Here is a 19,751-nt window from a genome sequence, read left to right on the forward strand (position 1 = left end):
GTTGATCTCGCTCTTGTGATCTGGCGAGATCCGGCCATGAATGGCGTGAATGAGTTTTTAATGTTTTTAATGTTTAAATGTTTTTTTATAATGATTTTTTAAACTGTATTGTGAGCCGCCCTGAGTCTTCCGACAGGGGCGGCATATAAATTGAATTAATTAAATTAAATTAAAATTAATTAAATTTGAAATTCACCAAATTAGAATCCCATTCAGAGCAAAAAAAAAAAAAAAATCCCCAAAACCAAGCACTATGCTGCCCTATGAAAATTCCCTCTCAGCAAGGGAGTTACTGGTTAAACTACACTGCTCCTCATCTCTTGTTGTCATGGGACTCCCCTTTTCCAAAACTGTCCAGAAAGCGGCCCAGCGGGTCGTGTCCATTTAAGTACTTTTGCTGAAGATGCGGAAGGAAAGGGTTAAAAATTGTTTTTTTTTTTTTCCTTTCTTTCTACTGGTTGCCCCGGGGAGGCCCGTTTGCAATTGCTGCTCTTTTTCTGTCGGCACCACTTTTGTTATTTTAGGTTGAATGAAGCATTCCTTTTCCCCTCCCCTTCGGGGCAGCTCCTTTGAACCCTAAGCAGATTAACTGAAGGACAGGGCGAGGAGGTGCCTTCCGGGGAAGAGATTTGGCTCCAAAATAGGACGCTAAGCGCCTTTCGCCTGTGCCCTTAATTTGATTACCTAGGCAGCGCTAGAGCACCAGGCGGTACCAGCCGAGGCGGGCTGCGGCTGGCTGCTTTTTCCCTCGCTCTGTCTCGGGAGGGGAGGCAACAGCCGGGCGGCCAAACGAGGAGTCACCAAAGCGACCGTGCAAAAAAAATGGAAGCGCCCGAGAAGCCGTGAGAGGAAAAGGAACGCCTTTTTTCTTTTTCTTTTTTTTAATCAAGACCCAGCTTTGCCTTCGTTTCCATGACAGTTATTAGGTAACAGAGACATTGAATTGTCTCCCACAATGCTCTGGAGGAAGGGGTGGGGGGCGGGGAAGAGGCTGCTCCAGTGACAAAGCTTGCGGAGTTCCCGACTCGCAGGAACTCTCTTGCCTCTTCGGAGAATTTCAAACTCCTGGAATATTCTGCCTTTTCTCGGCCGCCTCTTTCTGCGCTCTGCCTGAAAGTCACGGGCAGGGCTGCTGCTGTTGCTGCTTGCTTGCTTTTCACTTCCCCTCCAGCCAGCCCTCTTTCAAAGGAAATCTTCCGAATCGCTCTTTCGCTTTTTCGCAAGGCACAGGCTCCGGCCACGCGAGGATATGAACAATTTTCCAGGTGGGCTACTCAGAGGGAGCGAAGCTGAAAGGCGTCCAATCAGGCTTAGGCAACCCACAGCCTGGTCCAAATGCCTCTCCGGCGGATCTCGGTAATTCCAGCGCAAGAGACGACCAGCAATGGGAGAAGTTCCGTAGGTAGAAACAAAGAGAAGAACAGGGAAGTCGAGGTAAGAGGAGGGAGGGAGCCTTGGTTTTTGCTTGAGTGACAAATTATGACAAATAATGGTGGGAAGGGCGAGGGAGGAGGTGGAAATATCCCTGTTTGTTCATCAGGAAGAATAAGGATGGGGAATATCCCTTCTATCCAATATATGGTTGCAAGTTGAAATGCTCTCTTTGGGTGCTTTCCTAATAGAGGCTTCTCATATGCAAACTCCCTCCGCCCCCCCACATTTGGGAAGCAATAAGCACTTGTGTAGGGGACAACACTAAAAAAAAAATGTGAATTGTCAGCTTTGTACATTTTGAAAGGGCACTTTTGCAGGAAGGGGGTGGGGAGGCACAGAAGAAGAAACACAGTCCATTGATTCTGCAAACAATAGAGACTGTTCTTTCTGTCTTTTCAGACGGCATGCTAAAAGTCAACCAAGCATCTTCTTCATAGACTATGGGGGAAATGTCTCAAAAGAGAATTGTATCAAAACATCTTCATGCCATGTATAGGCATTCAGTCAGTAATAATAGCATCAGTCTACCAAATTTTCTGAAATACACAATTTATTATTTCTTCTGAGTTGCCCTTGTTTTTCATCCCATTGTTTCTTTTCTTTTAGAGAAAAAAAGACAAAAAAATCCCCAAACCCTATCCTGTCACTGTTTATTAGGACATTCTAGAGATCTAAGTATCTAGCATCCTATACATTATATTTATAAAGAAAGGAAGCATGTTTTGTAGCAATGATCTTGGTTCATCTAAGAAAAATAAATGCTATAAATGTGGTTCAGGCTGAAGGCTTTAATACTATGTGGAGAAGAAGCTGCTTGTTTTTTAAAATTATGCTGTCTTGTAAACGTTCCTAATTGACCTTTAACATACATTTTCAATTGTGAATGAACGTGACTGAGAACAAAACAAATGGGGATATTTAATAGAGAAAGATTTCCTGTATTTTCTATTGGTGTCCTATTATAACTCTTTTTCATAGTTTATATGATTTCCAGAGAGCAATTTATGCACTAGTATAAAATAGCAGGTGATTTACTGACCCCTGACTTAAATTTTGTCATCTGCCAGTTGGCTTGTTACTAATGTAGAGATTATGAGTCCCATTTTCAGCTACAAATATTCTTATGTTTCTATAAAAAAAAAGCTGTTTTCCCCAGATAGATCAGGTGTGATCATGATATTAAAAAAGTACTGATGATTGTAAAGTATCATATTAGAGTTTCACTTGCTGAGAATCAACTGAAAATCAACAAGGGAAAGGGTGTCTAAGAAAGAAGCCATTAATAAAACAATTATAAGATTTTATCCTGATTGAATAAAAAGTTAATTTCTTACCGTACATTTACATAGGTAATATGTAAGTACAAATTACATAAGTAATTTGATACCCATAAACTCTGTATGAGGTTCACAAAATTAGTATTGATCAAAATCCATTATGGAACATTAGAACATTCCTCAAAAGTTTTTCCTTATTATTTTATTTTGAAAGGAACGTTTAATTTGGGAATATTTATTTTGGGAAGCTTGAGCTGCTTGTATACATATACAATACACATATACTGTATTATCTCATGGTGGGACAACAGAAATAGTTCAGGAAGATTTAGAAATATAATACAATAAAACATTGAAAATTAATTTTCTTCTTTTTTGTAGGAATGACAAGTTTTGATAAACTTCATCAATAAAAAAAATGTGTGGCAAGGCTGTCATATGCTATTTTGAATTTCTTACCTGTTCAGTTGTTTACCCACTGCACTACAACGATGCGTGTACAATATCAGTAGGAATAGAGAATTCTTTGTATTTTCAGTCTAGAATTAAGTTTAGTTCAAGAATATAAAAAGCCTTTATACATCCTTTATTTTAATAGATGCCAAAATCTTGACTCCCACATTTTCAGAGAATTAGCCCCTTTCTATCCTCAAAGACAAAGAAATCATCTTCAAGCTATATTATACTTTGCCTTACACAATTTTCTAAGCTGCACCTCAGTTTATTCTTTATGCTTGCAGATTTAGTCTGTTTTTATGCTGTCTCATACAGAGAAGTATATTTAACAAATCATTGCATTTTAACTGTGTTAGAGAATGCTTAAATAAAATTATGTGCTTTTATTTTAATATAGGACTGTAACTGGAAATTGATGAGTTGCTTCATTCCTTACCCCTCAAACTCTTGTCAGACTATGCTTGAGGCTATATAATTCAAGATCCATTTTCTTCACTGTCCCAAAGGTGCTTTTTCAAAAGGCAACTGGACTTTCTTGGGTTTTTTTCCCTTGAAGATAGTTTGGTCATCATCCAAGAAGCTGCTTCAGTTCTGACTGAATGGTGGAAGATAGAAGGATTTATGTTCCTCATTTATAAATCCTTCCATCCTCCACCATTCAGTCAGAACTGAAAAAGTGATGAGAAGCTAAATGTTTTCAAGGAAAAACAAGAAAGTCCAGTTGCCTTTTGAAAAAGCACCTTTAGGACAACTATGACCTGGATGACTGAGAATCTCCATAGACATTTTTTTTCAATGTCTTTCTTTATTTGGATGACATCAGTAGATTCTGGCTGCACCAATTTAGAACACTGTTTTTTCATTGGCATAAATGATCTCATAGTTATTTTTCTGTTTGACATTTTCATACTTTTAAAATATATATCATAATAAGGGAATACATTCCTGTCATTCCTGTCTTTAAGTGAAAACCTAATCTAGGTTTTGCTTTCTAATGGCTCTTAAACTTTTGTCATCAGGAAATTCTTTCCACATAAATTTGTCTTCCAAAGAAATCTTTTACACTGAAAATTCTTAGATTATGCTCTAAACTGCTTTCTCTAACTTGATGTCATCAAAATATATTAAACTCTCAGTCAGCATAGACCTGGATTATGAAAATTGTACAGTAGAAAAGCTGAAGCCTGGGGAAATGTCATGTCCCCAAATCAAAGACATTTGCTTACTTTCTTGAGAATGTTGGAAAGCCTAATGGAACTTACTCTGATCTGAAGAAATTGAGAATAAAAATTATAATTTGTGTTTCCCTGAAGGATAGATTGCTTTCTTGAAAAACTTTTGTCTGAAATTAAAAATCTTTTCTTTGAGAATCTCCTGGTAAGTTTCCTCCAAATCTCTTTGAAACCTTCCCCCACTAGTTTTCCATCTTTGCCATGCAGTCTTCCGCTTATCCTAAACATAATCATTTTAACAATTTGATACTCAAAATACTTGTGCTTAACTTATTTAAGGAACACTTAAGTTTTATTGCATATTCTCTCTCTCTTGGTTCTTTCACTCTTTCCCTCCCCCTCCATGTGTTTGTGTGTGTTTGTATATACATGCTGTTTATTATTCTTGCAAAATGTAGAACATTCTTTGATGGAGCTGAAGTAAGAAAATATTAATTGCTGCTCTTTGGTTTATGATGAACTGCAGCATTTTTTCCTAACTTCTTGGCTTAATAATGAGACCAAACATCAATTACTGTAGATTGAACACTTTAAAGTGCCTTTTGAAAAGTAAATGATATATATTCCAGAACATGAATATTAATAAAATTCACCAGTGTGAATAATTCAATGATGTAGTTTGAATATGAAATACTGATTGGAAAGTTTGCAGGTCTTACTAGGCTTAAGGCTATACAAGACCTATTTAACTCTCAAAACTATGACTGTTCATTTATATTTTGCAATTGGAACTTGGTGACTGAAAATTAAATTTCTTAAAATTTAGCAGAAGAGATTATACTTCAAGAATTCTGTAATTTACCTACCTAGCGTACAGAAAGAAATACAGAAAGAAAAGTCATAACGTGGGTTGAGAGTCATTGTCTCTCATCTTAACTTGCCAGATGGAATTGCATTAAATAGAGTCAAGTATTAGTACTCAAAAGGTTACATAATGTAGGAGAAATTATATTTAAGGTGCATGATCAATGGTTTGTTTAGCTTTCCCAGCATATACCATTTAAGATTTGTTGCCCTTTTCAACAGTTATTGAAAGTATGGTGAAGAAAGTTTGAGACTTAAAAAGAAGTACATGTCTGAAATATCTTGGGAGATATAATAAATATGATAAAACATTTGGAAAATAATCTTACTCTTTTCATTTGATAGAATAATTCTGAAGGAGTCATATAAGATCTGAATTGATTTGAAGAACAGCAAACTTTAAGTGAAATATGTAGCTTAATTTACATCAAAAGAATTTGAAATGTTATCTAATCTAGAAATAAATATATTGAATTGTTCATTTAAAAGTTTAGGTTTTAAAATCAGAAATATTAAATTTTTCATAACTTACTACCTGAGCACACCAATATGAATAATTTCAGCACATTGGACAGTTATCAAGGTTTATTATGTATTGCATTGGTCCCTATTGGGGTGTAATATTTCAAGCTTATAATATTTAAAATTTTGGTAAGCTTTTATTTATGAAAAAATCCATAGTTAAAAAAGATGAAAAAGGGAAGAAGAAACATTTCAAATTACTACAATTATTGAGAAAAGTATTTCATGAAAGTAGTTTATCTCAGAGCACAATTTGGAAAATAATTGTTTTTAAGGGAAGACACTGGAGTGATTTGCTATATGTCACATCCCTCTTCAAATGTGACAGAAGGTCCTCAGCATTTTTTGATAATTATATAAAATTTGAGAAACTTTCCTACAGTTCCATCAAGGTGCTAATCAATGCTAGAGAGCTTCCAAAAATATATATTTCTGTTCCATGCTCTTCTGAGGAGGGGAAAAAAAGATCCAGACAACTTTTAAAAAAGAATTTATTGTCTTGACTTTCGACTGTTGTAGGTATTATATGACCTTCTCATAAGTCTGTTAGGCTTTTTGCCTCTTAAGTTTTAGGATAAACAACATTGATTCTATTTACTCTTAGGTCTTTGTGTCTTATATTTAATTGGTGAATTTGTTCCAGTGCAATAACTGTTATGCAAAAGATGGTAGAACAGAATTGTTGAACAGTATGACATTAATTTTTGCTAATGTCCTGTTTAGGTAATTTGAGCTGATGCAGGTGGTTAAAAGTAGCACTAATAGTGCCTTTTTTTTTGGTAGATACTTTAGTGCATGTAATTACTTAGTCTCTTAATAAAGACATCAACATCTGTGTTCGTTTTGTATATGTTTATTATAAGATTTAAATAGTCAGTATAGCCACTATGTAAAAATTACTACAATTTTGCAGTCAGCTGCACAACTTGTATAGAAGGAAAAATAAACATCCATCCATTCCATCATTATATTATCCCAGGCAATATAAAGCAAAACCATTTATTCATAATGTTCACACAAGGAAGTCCAGAGGGAAGATACAAAGTCTTCAGTGAATATCTAAAGGACACTGCTTTAAAAGGGGTAAATATTCCAGACAGAAAGGAAATAGTCACAAGGACACTCAATTTCTCATCTATGGAAACTGAACATCTGCATTGATTAAATTCTTATGAGAATTTATACTAATTTGTTTTTAAAAACTAAAGAGTTAGTTTTTGACCAAGTTGTTGTAGGTCATGCTCATAGAAAAAGTTGTACATTGTTTTAGATATTAGCTATAAAAACTGCACATTTGGATACATATGTCTCCAAAACTGCATTTTGATAAACAAAATAGAATATTACAGAGACAGTTTGGTCCTGGCATTAAGATGCTGGTCTAGAAACTAGGAAACTGAGTTCTAGACTTCCGTTAGGCATGAAAACCAGCTGGATGACTTTGGCCAAGTTATAAAAGGTTAATAATAGGAAAAAATATTCACAATGCTGGCTGATGACTACAGAATATATTAGATGATTATAATGGTGAATAAAAATTGTAATGGTAATGTGACAAACTGTTGGCTCCTTGTGTGTTTTCAAATTCTTATTTTAGACTGTCAATGAGAGTACATGTAGTAGATCTAAGGCTCTTAGCAAATAAGATTTATACAAGAGACAGAATGTGTCGGTGTCCTGGTCCCAGATTTCTTTGAGCCTTATGTCATCTTCTTATCTTCTTTCACAATTTACAGCCTTCTATAACCTTGAAGGCTGTCTACATACATAGGGTCTCCATAAAAAGATTCTGAATTGTTGGATAGTCTCATTGGTACAGATATTTTCCACTGGACACACTCACCTTTTTAAAATGGAGAACTGTATGAGGAGAATAAACTTCACAGATTGGCTGGACATGATTGAATCCTAAACATAATTACTTGAGAGTAACTCAAAGGGTTTCTTTTGTCCTTGTAGACCCATAGGCTTATAGGATGGTCTACATACTAAAACTTTTTAGTACAGCAGCATCCTATGAATTCTTTAATGAAACATTAAATTCAACAGAACTTAATATAGAGTTAAGAATAACTGAGTCCAGATTTCCATGAACAATTTCCGTTTCTCATCCTTCCCCTTCACGTATAATTTCTCCTTCTCTTCAAAAGTGTATACATACTTATATGAAAACAATTTGTGAGAAAACAACTGCGATTTGGACAGATTGGATATCAGTGATTTCTAAAATTGGGTACTTAATTTATAGTAAAATATTTTCAGTCACTACTAATTGAACTTTTTATTCTGCCTGGTTTTGCCATTTTTTTGGTTGGAGGCTCTGACCTATTTTTGTTTTCAAGAAAGTGAATAAGAAAGTACACAGAAACATTACTTTATAGACACAAACACTGAGGTAACCAAAATTGTACTCAGTGCGTTTGACCTGTTAGTCATTTTCTGTTTGGTCATTGTATACATTGTAAATTTAGGATTAAGATTCTATCATTTGTTGATAAGAATAATCAGGTAGACTACTTATGGTAAGGTTCAATTTATGCATTAGCTCAGATATGGTTTATATTTAGAATATCTTTGAAAGTGGATATAGAGAAAAGTTGATAACTGATGGTTTCAGTTGGACCTGAATGTTTCCAAAAAGATTTGTAAAATAAGAGTCCAAAATGTGAACAAATGCAACACTATTTTGTTATTGAATAAAGTATCTACACCTTTTTTCAGGAATCGCAAATCGACAAAAAAGTTTGATTTTATCCACTCTAAATATATTCTATGGTTTGCAAAATTGTACTAAGGATTGATCTTGTATGCGGGCCCATTGATGGTTCACCTTACAATAGCTTGAGAGGCTTAATGATTTTCAATTGGATTTTTGCATTTGTGCATTTGAATTCAAATAATTTTGGACAATTCGCCCTTAGAGGCGTATTTGTATACTTATGGTCTAAGAGATATAAGGGCATATAAACAGGGGAACAAAAGATATTGCAGCTGTGGAAATCACACATATCTCGTATTGTGTTGGCATTGCACAGCATGATGGTCTATTTTGTTACAGTATTTTTCTACATGGTTGTATATGGTACACAATAATGAGTATTAACAAGAATCAATAAAACTTATACTGTACAACTGTACTATTACTTTGGATTCAGCATCCAAAGGTGCTTTGAAGATGGCAGAAGCATGAATATAGCATCTATTTGGAGCATTATAAAGTAGCCATGTATTTTCTGAAATGAAATGGCAGCTGCGCTTGGCAGTCCCATGATTCTGATGTAGCTTTATAATGATGTATCAGAGCAAAAGTCCAGAATTATATATTAGACATTGGCAAGATCAGATTCTTTTCTTCCAGGTTGTTCATCCTTTCATTTTTTTCCTTACTCATATTAGTGTTATCAAACAATAGTGCTTTGAGTCTTTTAGTTAAACTGCTTTTTGGTTACTGTCTGAATGGATTTCCTTTTTTAAAAAATAAATAATACCTTTTGGGTGTTAATTTTCTCATCAATGTGCAATAATTTATCTATGAAGAATTTTTGAAACAGACTTTAAAAACTGCAATTTTAAATCTGCATCAGACAAAGTAAAGCTTTAATCTTAATATGTTAAATTTAATTATTAAATTAATTTAATAGTTCCTTATCTTCCCAATAAACACTGTATTCTTGGTTAACTACATAGAATGTGGTGGCTAACACAAGTTGATGGCATGTGATCATCACCATCATAAGATTATAAGAATCTCTTGACAATATAGCATTATAATTTGCTTATTTTGACATTGTACAGCCACAGTCCCCAATCTTTTGGGCACCAGGGACTGGTTCTGAGGAGACAGGCTTTTCTGCAGACCGAAGGGGGCATCGTTTCATATTCTACCTGCATCCCGTGGATGGGTTTGCTTGTTTGCGTGGCCTGGTTTCTGGCATGCCATGGAACAGTGCCGGTCCATCGACCCCTGTTGTACAGTCAATAATTTAGCATTTTTTAATTTTTGGAAACTTTTTACTATTCACATATATATCAACTTTTCAATATTTAAATAAAATGCCACTGAAATATCATCAACTCTATTGCATGTTTTTGAGATAAATGTTTCAATCCTATTAAGTCATCTTAATAATAGTGTTGGAAAAGTAATGTTATACATAAAAAGGTCGAGGAAAGGAAAAATCAGTGCACAGCAATTATCCTTGACTTCTACATTATTGTTGCAATTAATAACTAGAAATTGTTGCTTTAACACTTTTTCTTTGAATTTTCTGAACTTAGCAAAACATCTCTCATCCTGAAGGCCCATTTTAAATTAAAAAAAAATCACAGGAATTTTTAAATAGTTTGAACTTCCAAATGAAAGTTCTCAAATGGAGGTGCAAAATGTTCTTAAGGTGATATATCTTTGTTACTTTTAAAGTGAGAATGATTCTGCACAGTCTTTTTCCCACATTGTTTTTCTTAAAAAGAAAAGCTTTATAATATGCAGTAAGATTACTCAGTTGCTATTTCAGTGAGAATTGGTTTCTATTCTACTATTGCATTTGCAGCAAATGCTGCATAAAGCAAATTTCTTTTTTGTATATAGACGTATCATAAAAGCAGCGTTTAGCAAGAGAAAGAGGCAAGAGAAGACCATGGGAGGTTAAAATATCATAGCTGTTTCATCAAATAAGTGTGACTGTTCACTATTGACTTAGGGCCTCACCCTATATTATGTTCAGCAATTGATTTCTGAGTCCACAAAGGTAGAGAAATAGCAGACTGTGCATTGTAACTTGAAGACGTTCAAGATATAATTGGTTAACAAATTTAATAAGCCACAGTTTTAACATATAGCCATTATTCAATAAATTAAAGTGTACTTTCAACTTGAGAATTGATTGCCAGATACAAAGAGATTGTAAAAATGGTGCCACAAAAACAAGGACAAGTAGAACTGTCTAATTATACTGGAAATGCTTATACATTGGAGAGCTTTGAAGCCTCTGCTTGCCCATTTAAATGGATAAATTTCAGTTATTCCTGTGCAAGGATAAAATCTACAGGGATGAGTAACAGAGAACATACTTGTTTGATATTTGTCCACAGTGACTTGTAAAATATTCATTTGATTCTCATTTGTAATCAAAATAGTTTTGAGTTGTGTGGTGCTGTCAAAACAACTATAAAATCTCAGTAAAAGGTGCAGCTGTTGTATGGAGTTGCTGAGAGGTAACATGTACCCCTCTGTAGGCCCCAAAGCACCTTTTCTCCTTTGAAGCAGAAGTGCTGCATAAGCTCTAAAATAAGTAAGAATAAGATAATATAAATCCCCTTAAATATCATTTTTTCAAGCTACATAGTCTCCCTCCCACCATACAGTTGGAATTTAGTTAGAATTTCATGTTGCTTTGAGAATGAAGTGGGGAGAAAAATCCTATAACAGACGTCAAAATATCTTAGTTAAGGAGTAAAGAATACTCTCTTAAAGCTTTTCCTAAATCCATCTGTTATGTGATACAGAATAATTTGCTTTGGTGGTATTCAATTCCCCAAAAATGTTAAGTGTGGTCCAGGGGTGAAATCTACTTACCTTCCCTACCGGTTTGGAAGTGTGTGCGCCATCGTCACGTCCGATTTTTGACCCTCTGCACATGTGCAAAGCCTTCTGCGCATGCGCAGAGGGTCAAAAATGGGTTACTTCCTGGTTAAAACCAGGAAGTAACGACATCAGGAAGGGTGGGCGGAGTTACGTGCTGCCGCTGCTACTGGTTCACCAAACCACATGCCGCTGGAGCAACCGGTTTGTGTGAGCCAGACAGACAGGATTTTTTTTCGAACCAGTTGATTTGTTAGGATTATTTTTAAGGTGAGATGATCAAGCAAAGAAATAGGGTAGCAATCTATCCCTGGAAAAGATATTTTCTCACATTTGAGAAAACATGGAATGTCTGAACAGTGTTAATCTCTTCATTGTTGTTCGTTATTCTATCAGTGGGATTTGCTGTTATAATTAATCATGCATTCCTGCCTTATTTAAAATACTTAGCACAACCAAGCTTCCTTTCTACCTGACAGGGTTGATCCCCTTTAAACTGCAATATTGCACTAATTTTCATCAGTTTAAACTGATTATACTATTCAAATTGATGAATAATTGATGGACCTTCTTTGGATGATTCATGATTCATTTTCTTTATTCAGACTTATTCTGTGACTCTGATCCTGAATTTATATTTTTATACTGTCTCCTGGATTTGTCTCTGGATTGCACTCCAGCTGAGGGCCCTTGGCAGGATGCTGTTCCTCTGTATCGGTCTGTGTATTGGAGATGCTTGCACAAGCTGTTGGAGAGCCACTTCTTAAAGCAACCTTCTGAACCTGCTAATTGGGGCAGAGAGGCATCCACATCTTTCAAAGGCTTGACTTTGACACTGATGCTTTTTCTTGGTCTTCTCAGTATGAAAGTACATGTACCCAAGGCATTACTGCCTTGATTTGCTTTGATCCAATGGCATTCATGCTCAAGTAAAAAAAAAAAACAGTAAAGTACTGTGAAGCAGCCAAGCTCATCCTTTGAAAATTGTGGCTGCCTCAAAGCTCTTGAGTATTCATTTTAAAGAATTGCTTTGAATGGTTTTCAGAAACCTACATTAAATACTGTATCTTGTTTCTAATATTTGCCATGGTCTCCATCCACATAGTGATGGACTGGACATGATTTACATGTTATATTTGTATATTTGCAGTTCAGATATCCATCCTTAATGAAGAGTAAATCACTTTGATTTCATGTTTCTTTTGGCGCAATGTTAAAAACAAGACAGATGATTACACTAAAATGTTTAATTAGCTACAGTGGTGTAAAATTATGCACAGCATACAAGCTGAGACCTTCCAAATTATAGTTTCCTTATAAAGTGTAAGATACACAGTGTATATTTATAAATTAAGAATTCTGTCACTGTTGTATAATTTGTAATTAACCATTTAAAAACTAATATGAATTGTGACGCATGAATTTTTTTGTTCTTTTTTTGTTTGAAGTCATCTGCTTTATATAATGTTTTGTTGCTTTGAAGTGCTTTATAAACTATATAATTATAAATTGCATGCCTTTCTATAAATGCTTTACTGTAATGAGTCGTTACAATAAGGAAACCTAAAATACATATGTACTGTATAGGTAGTCTTCAACTTAATAGTTTGTTCAGTGATTGTTCAAAGTTACAACGGTACTGAAAAAAGTGACTTGTGACCATTTCTCACACTTACAACCATTGCAGCATTCCATGATCATGTGATCAAAATTCAGAGTTTGGCAACTGACTCATATATATGATGGTTGTGGGGTCCCAGGGTCATACGTCCACCTTTTGCAACCTTCTCACAAGCAAAGTCAATGGGGAAATCAGATTCACTTAACAACCATGTCACTAATTTAACATTTGCAGTGATTCATTTAATAACTGTGGCAATAAAGGTTGTAAAATTGGGCAAAATTCACTTAAATTTCTCATTTAACAACATAAATTTTGGGCTGAATTGTGATCATAAATTGAGGACTACCTGTACTTCATTCCCACATTAGCAAATAATAGTGAATGTATGGGAAGTAATAGAAATTGAAGAAATGACCTGGACTTTTTCAATATCATTCTTGTAGCTGTCATTTTTAAATTCATTTTCAGGTCAGAAAATGTCAGATAAAGCTTACATCTCTTTCATAACATCTTTGAAACACAGTGTTTCTCTAGAGGCAGACACTCTTAAAATCAACTTCTAAGTCCATTCTTCAAAAATATTCTTCAATATGCTCAGTGTTAAAATATTTTGCTTCATTCTGTATTAGTTAATGAAATGAGTTGTTCTCCTTCAATTGTAGTCTTTAATTCCTTCTGGTTCCCTCTAGTGGCCTTCAATCTCTCATACTATTTTTTTAAGAGAATTCAAAACAAAAACATTTTCCACAGGAAGGATTCTTATAATTAAATCCAAAATCTTATTTCAAATCCATCTGGATTTTTAGTCCATTTTTAACTATCTGAAATAAAAGTTCTAATCTCTCTTTTGGTGTATATTCCAAAGAATTTTTTTGCTTAGTCCTTAAATTTGTATTTAAAATTTCTTTTGCTAAGGGTTGAAGGAAATTTACCAGTGGTCTACAACATGTTGATCCACAACCTCATAACTGAAAATCAGTTAACAAGCAATTACTGAAAGTGATTAGAAAAGGAAGTATGCAAATCCAATATATTTTTGAAAGTGCTCAAAAGATGGTTATCTCCATGTTTCTCATACCTAAACTCACTGCCTTGTGGTCTCCTCTGAGCAGAAACTGTATGGTGCATTTGTGGGTTGTCTTAACTCTTTTCTTTGTCTGAAAAGGAATTATATACTTGCTGGCTTTTCATTCTGCTGTGATGGTTGAGTCTGCCTTTATCCATTTCTTCCTCATACGTTCCAATGTTACATTGGAGATACCAAAAACAATAAAACAAACAAACAAACAAATCTGGATGATGTCTTAATAATTAAATGGGATATAAAAATAAGAAACCAAGAAAGTGACTTTGATGATTTTCTTATATTGGATTTACAAAAGAAACTTGTTCAAACTTTGAAAAAATTTCTGAGAAGGGGCAAAGAAAAAAAATGAAAAGAAATAAAGAACATTATTTGAAGACAATAAAGATTAGGATTGTTAAAAGTAAAAGGAAGGAATATAAAGCAGTTTTATTTGATCAAGGTTAAAATAGATATGTAAACATGTGAATTCACAGCTGCCGGTATTTAAGTTGGTGTTGGCCTTCATACACATTGAGTTCTTCCTGAGAAACAAGAATATCAAAATGTATCAGTGTAGTATATGTGTGAATCCAAGCACTGTGAACTTTAGTTGGAAACTCTATCAATGTGCAAATTTTCTAAGTGCTGTCCAAGATATTTTGGTATTGCACCCAGTGTGTTGATCACCAGTGGGATCTCCACAGTGGGTTTATGCCATAATCTTTCAACTTTGGTTTTCAGATCTTGATACTTTAAAATAACAGAATAGTAGAGTTGGAAGTAACCTTGGAAGTCTTCTAGTCCAACTCCCTGCTCAAGAAGAAGCTCTATACCATTTCAGACAAATAGTTGTCCAATATCTTCTTAAAATCCTAGACTGTTGTAGCATCTACAACTTACTGTGGTGAGCCATTACATTGACTAATTGTTCCAAATGACAGGAAATTTTTTCTTAGTTTCTTAATTTTCTATGTTGACAATATGTAAATTGGTTGTTTCCATTTACATCTTATTAATCAGAAGTTGATCTTTTGTATCTCTGCTTTTTCTTTCATTTCCTTTCTGTTCTACTGGAAGGATGTTATTTCCTTCTAAATAATCTTGGATAAATCCAATCAAATCTTTATTGACTTTGATGGAGAATTAGTTTGCGTCTCAGTATAAAGAAAGACAGCACAGCTGGAGATTTAGTGTTACAACTTTAAAATACACATTAGTATTGCTTAAAAATTTGGGTATTCCCGTAGTTCAGGCATGGGCAATTAATTTTCCCAAGGGACCGCCTGAAAATCTGGGACTGTTCTGGAGGGCTGCCACCCTCTCATGCCACTGCCACTGCCGCCCTCATCCACCAGCCATTGCACGCCAGACAGGGACAGTCAAATGTGGCCTGTGGGTCATAAAATGCTCTGGTCTGCTGTAGCTGTACTACTCAATATTAAGGGCATGAAGGATGTTCACAGTGTATTCCATAAAGTTTTTAGTCTTCAAGCTGAAATACTGAAGAAATGATTGTTCATTTTCACCAACAAGCAAAGCCTCCCAAATACAGGTAGTCCTTGACTTACGACCACAGTTGAAACATTGGTTAAGTAAATTTTCTCTATTTTATGACTTTTCTTGCCACCGTTGTTAAGTGAATCACTGAAGATGTTAAGTTAGGAACATGGATGTTAAATGAATCTGGCTTCCCCATTGACTTCGTTTGTCAGAAGGTCACCATGACCCCAGGACACTGCAACGGTCATAAATATGAGTCAGTTGCTAAGTGTCTGAATTTTGATCATGTGACCATGGGGAAGCTGCAACAGTCATAAATATAAAAAATGATCATAAGTCACTTTCTTCTGTGCTGTTGTAATTTCTAATGGTCATTAAGTGAACTGAAGACTACCTGTAATTAACTGATTATAATACAACAGGAAAAAAGCATCTTTCTGGATCTTCGCTGTTCAAATATATTTCTTTGGAACAGAAAGTTCATAATAAGTATATATTACCATCTTATTTCAGTCTTAAAGTAGTGGCAGTTACTGTAGCAGTATTCTGATCGTTCATGTATGTATACTGTTCATCAATTTCTTTAATATATTTTTAAATTTCTTTTATATTAATACTTTAAAGGTGCTTTTAAAATGCAGTCCTACTTCTAGTTGGTCACTTACAGGTTTGTACACAATATGATTCATTCTATGAGTACATTATGTAGCAGAGCATGTTACTGTTTTTGAGTCAGGTTTCACCTAATCTGTACTTGTACCTTTGCCTAGATGTAAAACCTTGCTTTTCTCCACATTAAGTTTCATGTTGTTGGATAGGACCCATTGTTCAAGTCTGTTAAGGTCTTTTTGGATCTTGAGCCTATCTTCTGGGCTATTGCCTATATCTGCAGGTTTGGTGTCATTTGCAAGTTTGATGAGTTTTCCTTCTGTTCCCTTATCTAAGTCATTTATGAAAATATTGAAGGAGTACTGGGCCTAAGATGGAACCTTGTACCCACTGCTTATTTTCTTCCATGTAGACATAATACCATTAAGGACTACTCTTTGAATATGGTTTGTCAGCAAATTACAAATCCATCTGGTGGTGATACTGTCTATCCCACATTTTTCTAGTTTACCAAGAAGTAGGTTGTAGTCTACTTTGTCTAATGCCTTGCTGAAAGTAAGTATTCAATGTCCACAGCATTTCGCTGGTCTACTAATGTAGTCACTCTGTCAAAGAATGAAATAAGATAGGTTTGGCATGATCTGTTTTTAACAAGCCCATGCTGGATACTAGTTATAATTGTATTTGTTTCTAGATGTTCATAGATCTGTTTTTTGATTATTTTTTCCAGTATCTTTCCCAGTATTGATGTTAAGCTGATTGGTTTGTAGTTTCCTGAGTCTGGTTTTTTCCTTTTCTTTTGAAGAGGGGGAACCATCAGCTCTTTTCCAATCCTCTGGTAGTTCCCCAGTGCTCCAAAAATTTTTATAGATAGAATACAATGGTTTTGAGATAACATCTGCCAACTTCTTCAGAACTCTGAAATGTAATCCATCAGGTCCTGGTGATTTATATTCATCAAGATCAGACAGGTGTTTTCTAACCATTTTCTTGGTTATTTTAACTTTTATTTCTAGTCTGTCTTTTACAGTTATGTGTTTGGGGGATTGGGCTATAGTTTCTTTTTGTGTGAAGACTGATGCAGAGAACGAGTTAAGCAGCTCTGCTTTCTCTCTACTGCCTGTTACTTCCTTACCATCTTCTCTTTTTAGTGGACTGTTTCCTTAACTGTTTCCTTGTTATTTATATTTTGAAAGAAAGTTTTTAAAAATTATCTTCGACTTTTGTTGCAAGTCTTTGTTCATTCTGAGCCTTTGCTTTCCTGACTTCATCTTTGCAGATTCAGGCTATCTGCTGATATTCTGCCTTAGTTATGTGTCCCTCTTTCCATTTTTTGTACTTATGCTTTTTGTCTTTCAGTTTATCAGACAGATATTTGTGCAGTCATGCTGGCTTCTTTTTGGATTTCTTGTTTTTCTTTTTCACTAAGAACTGAAAAAGAAAACTTGTAGACTGTTTAGAAAACTTGCAAGTACTTGTGCTGCATCCTCCCATCCCATTTTAGACTTTTCCACTGTACAGCACAGCAGAGTTGCCAATAAGGTCTCAACTTTTAAACAGGAGTAGAAGGAAACAGGAAACACATGTTTTGGAAGCTCTGCAGCCACCAACAAACATAGTGAAGCAGATGAATAAAAGAAGGTATTTTTTTCTTCAAAGGGAAACAACAGCCAGAATCCAAGAAAAAAAAAATCATGTTTGCTTTTTCCAATTTACCCAACATGTTGGCCTTCCAAAAGATCCTTGAAACATAACTTGTCAACTAGTTTGGGGAGTCCATGGTTAAGTGCAGCCTGTTAGATGATTGTATGAGAGTGAATGGAATGCACTCTATGTTTTCCTAAAATTCATTTGTTTTAATTTAAATTGGTTGCTTAATGGTTTTTATATATATATATGGTTTATAATGGTTTATATATTCTTGAATGTAGTATGTATAATCTAGTATGTACAACCACTTAGTAACTTTGTATGATTGGTGGCTATACAAATATGATTGATTAAATATTAAATGTTAATATTATGTATAAAAAATTAATTGCAAAAATATAATTGTAATAGGTGGTACATGAAATAGGTGGATAGATAAAATACAGTTACTGACTTAAATGTTTCCTACCTTGTTCTCTAGAACTTTTGAGTTGCTGCTGCTGAATTCTGGCAGCAAATAGTTTAGAAATGACCCTGCAGTTTCCTGTTTTTTATTTTTGTTCGGGCAAAAAGTCAAACCCACATGTGTAAACTTATCTTTAGTTATAAAAGATAAGAGAATATGCGTAGCTCAGGGTGGAGTCTGGAGTTCTCTAAGCTTGGTTTAGTTATTGCACACCAAAAATATTCAATTAAATATAAATTTCAGCTAAAAGAATGCAAATGACCAGCTGTCTGCAAGGAGTATAAATCCTTCCATTCCCCACCGTCCAGTCAGAGCTGAAGAAGCTTCTTGGATGAGAAGTGAAATGTCTTCAAAGAAAAACAAGAAAGTCCAGTTGCCTCTTGAAAAAGCACCTGTGAGACAACCATGACCTTGGTAACTAAGAATCTCTATAGACTTTCAGATGATAGTTTTTTAAAAGCTTATCCTCCAATTGGCAAAAGGCAAACCAGACTATGCATTTGGACAATGGTTGATGTATTCTAGAGGATGAACATGGGTTATGCAGGATGACAGCAGGTACTGCTGGTTAATGCTGTGCGTGCCACCACCTATAATTCTCCCAAAAAGTTTCCATTGCATACCACAATGATACAGATTTTGTGATAGCATAAATTGCTGTGGAATGTCAAATACACTTCAGTGGTCTCTCCCTAATTGAGCTTTACATCTTGGAAACCAACATCAGCAGGCTTGAATGAGTTACTTGGCTTCCTTTCTGTTGGAGCAATAGTTTTTCTAAGACAAAATGAACTTTAGATTTATTTCTGCTTTAATTATAAGGAAGCAAAATAATTCTGTACATTTGAGTTGAGAGGAAAAATATATAACATAAATCTGTCTCTAATTTTAGAAGGTTATTTTTAATACTAGCATCTTCATCACAGCATGGTGATTGAGTAGAGCTGTTACCCCTTCCTCTTCCAGCAAACTAATGTGTAAATATATTTTTCAGGATGCTTGGGAACCAGGTTATCCTTAAAAAGGAAGAGCTGTTATAATTGGTTTTCAGTAACCTATTTACTGGAAATTAGATTACATATAATTATCCCAGAGTGAAGTAACTCTTTATCCCCATTAATATACTTATCTAATACACATTTTAATACCATCTCTCAGTAATGTACTTTTGCATTCATTGAAATATAAGAGCACCTGTTATTGCTTTTGCATTTTGCTGGCTAAACTGACCTGAAGGCATGTGGCTTGCTGGAGGAAGAAGAATGAAATTCATGTCACTTTGTGTCAGCAGAATGAAATATGGGATGGAGTATGGATGCAATAAATCATATGCCAGCAGCCATAACCTAAATAAAAGACAACATAAAATTTGTGTAGAAGAAATCAAGCATCTGTGTAGAAATCAGAAGAAGAAGAAGAAATCAAGCATCTGTGTAGAGGGTGGAAGAGATAAGAATCCTATAACTACTTGTAACATAACTTCATAACATTCTTCCTGTGGTTTTTGCTAGATTTCACATAAGGTTTTTT

The 19,751-nt window shown here is 34.8% G+C and overlaps 1 protein-coding gene across 1 annotated transcript in view; it reads left to right on the plus strand.

The window, feature by feature from the left end:
- The first annotated feature begins 1,317 nt into the window (after nt 1–1,317).
- Nucleotides 1,318–19,751, plus strand: part of MARCHF1 (membrane associated ring-CH-type finger 1) — a 123,363-nt gene continuing 104,929 nt past the window's right edge. Inside the window, exon 1 of the mRNA XM_070948721.1 lies at nt 1,318–1,434. The gene's annotated coding sequence lies outside the window, so the exon portion shown is untranslated. The remainder of the gene's footprint in view (nt 1,435–19,751) is intronic.

The sequence above is a fragment of the Pituophis catenifer genome, unplaced genomic scaffold, assembly GCF_029215685.1.
Source record: "Pituophis catenifer annectens isolate HBS135680 unplaced genomic scaffold, rPitCat1.0.hap2 SCAF_8, whole genome shotgun sequence".
Taxonomy (NCBI): Eukaryota; Metazoa; Chordata; class Lepidosauria; order Squamata; family Colubridae; genus Pituophis; species Pituophis catenifer.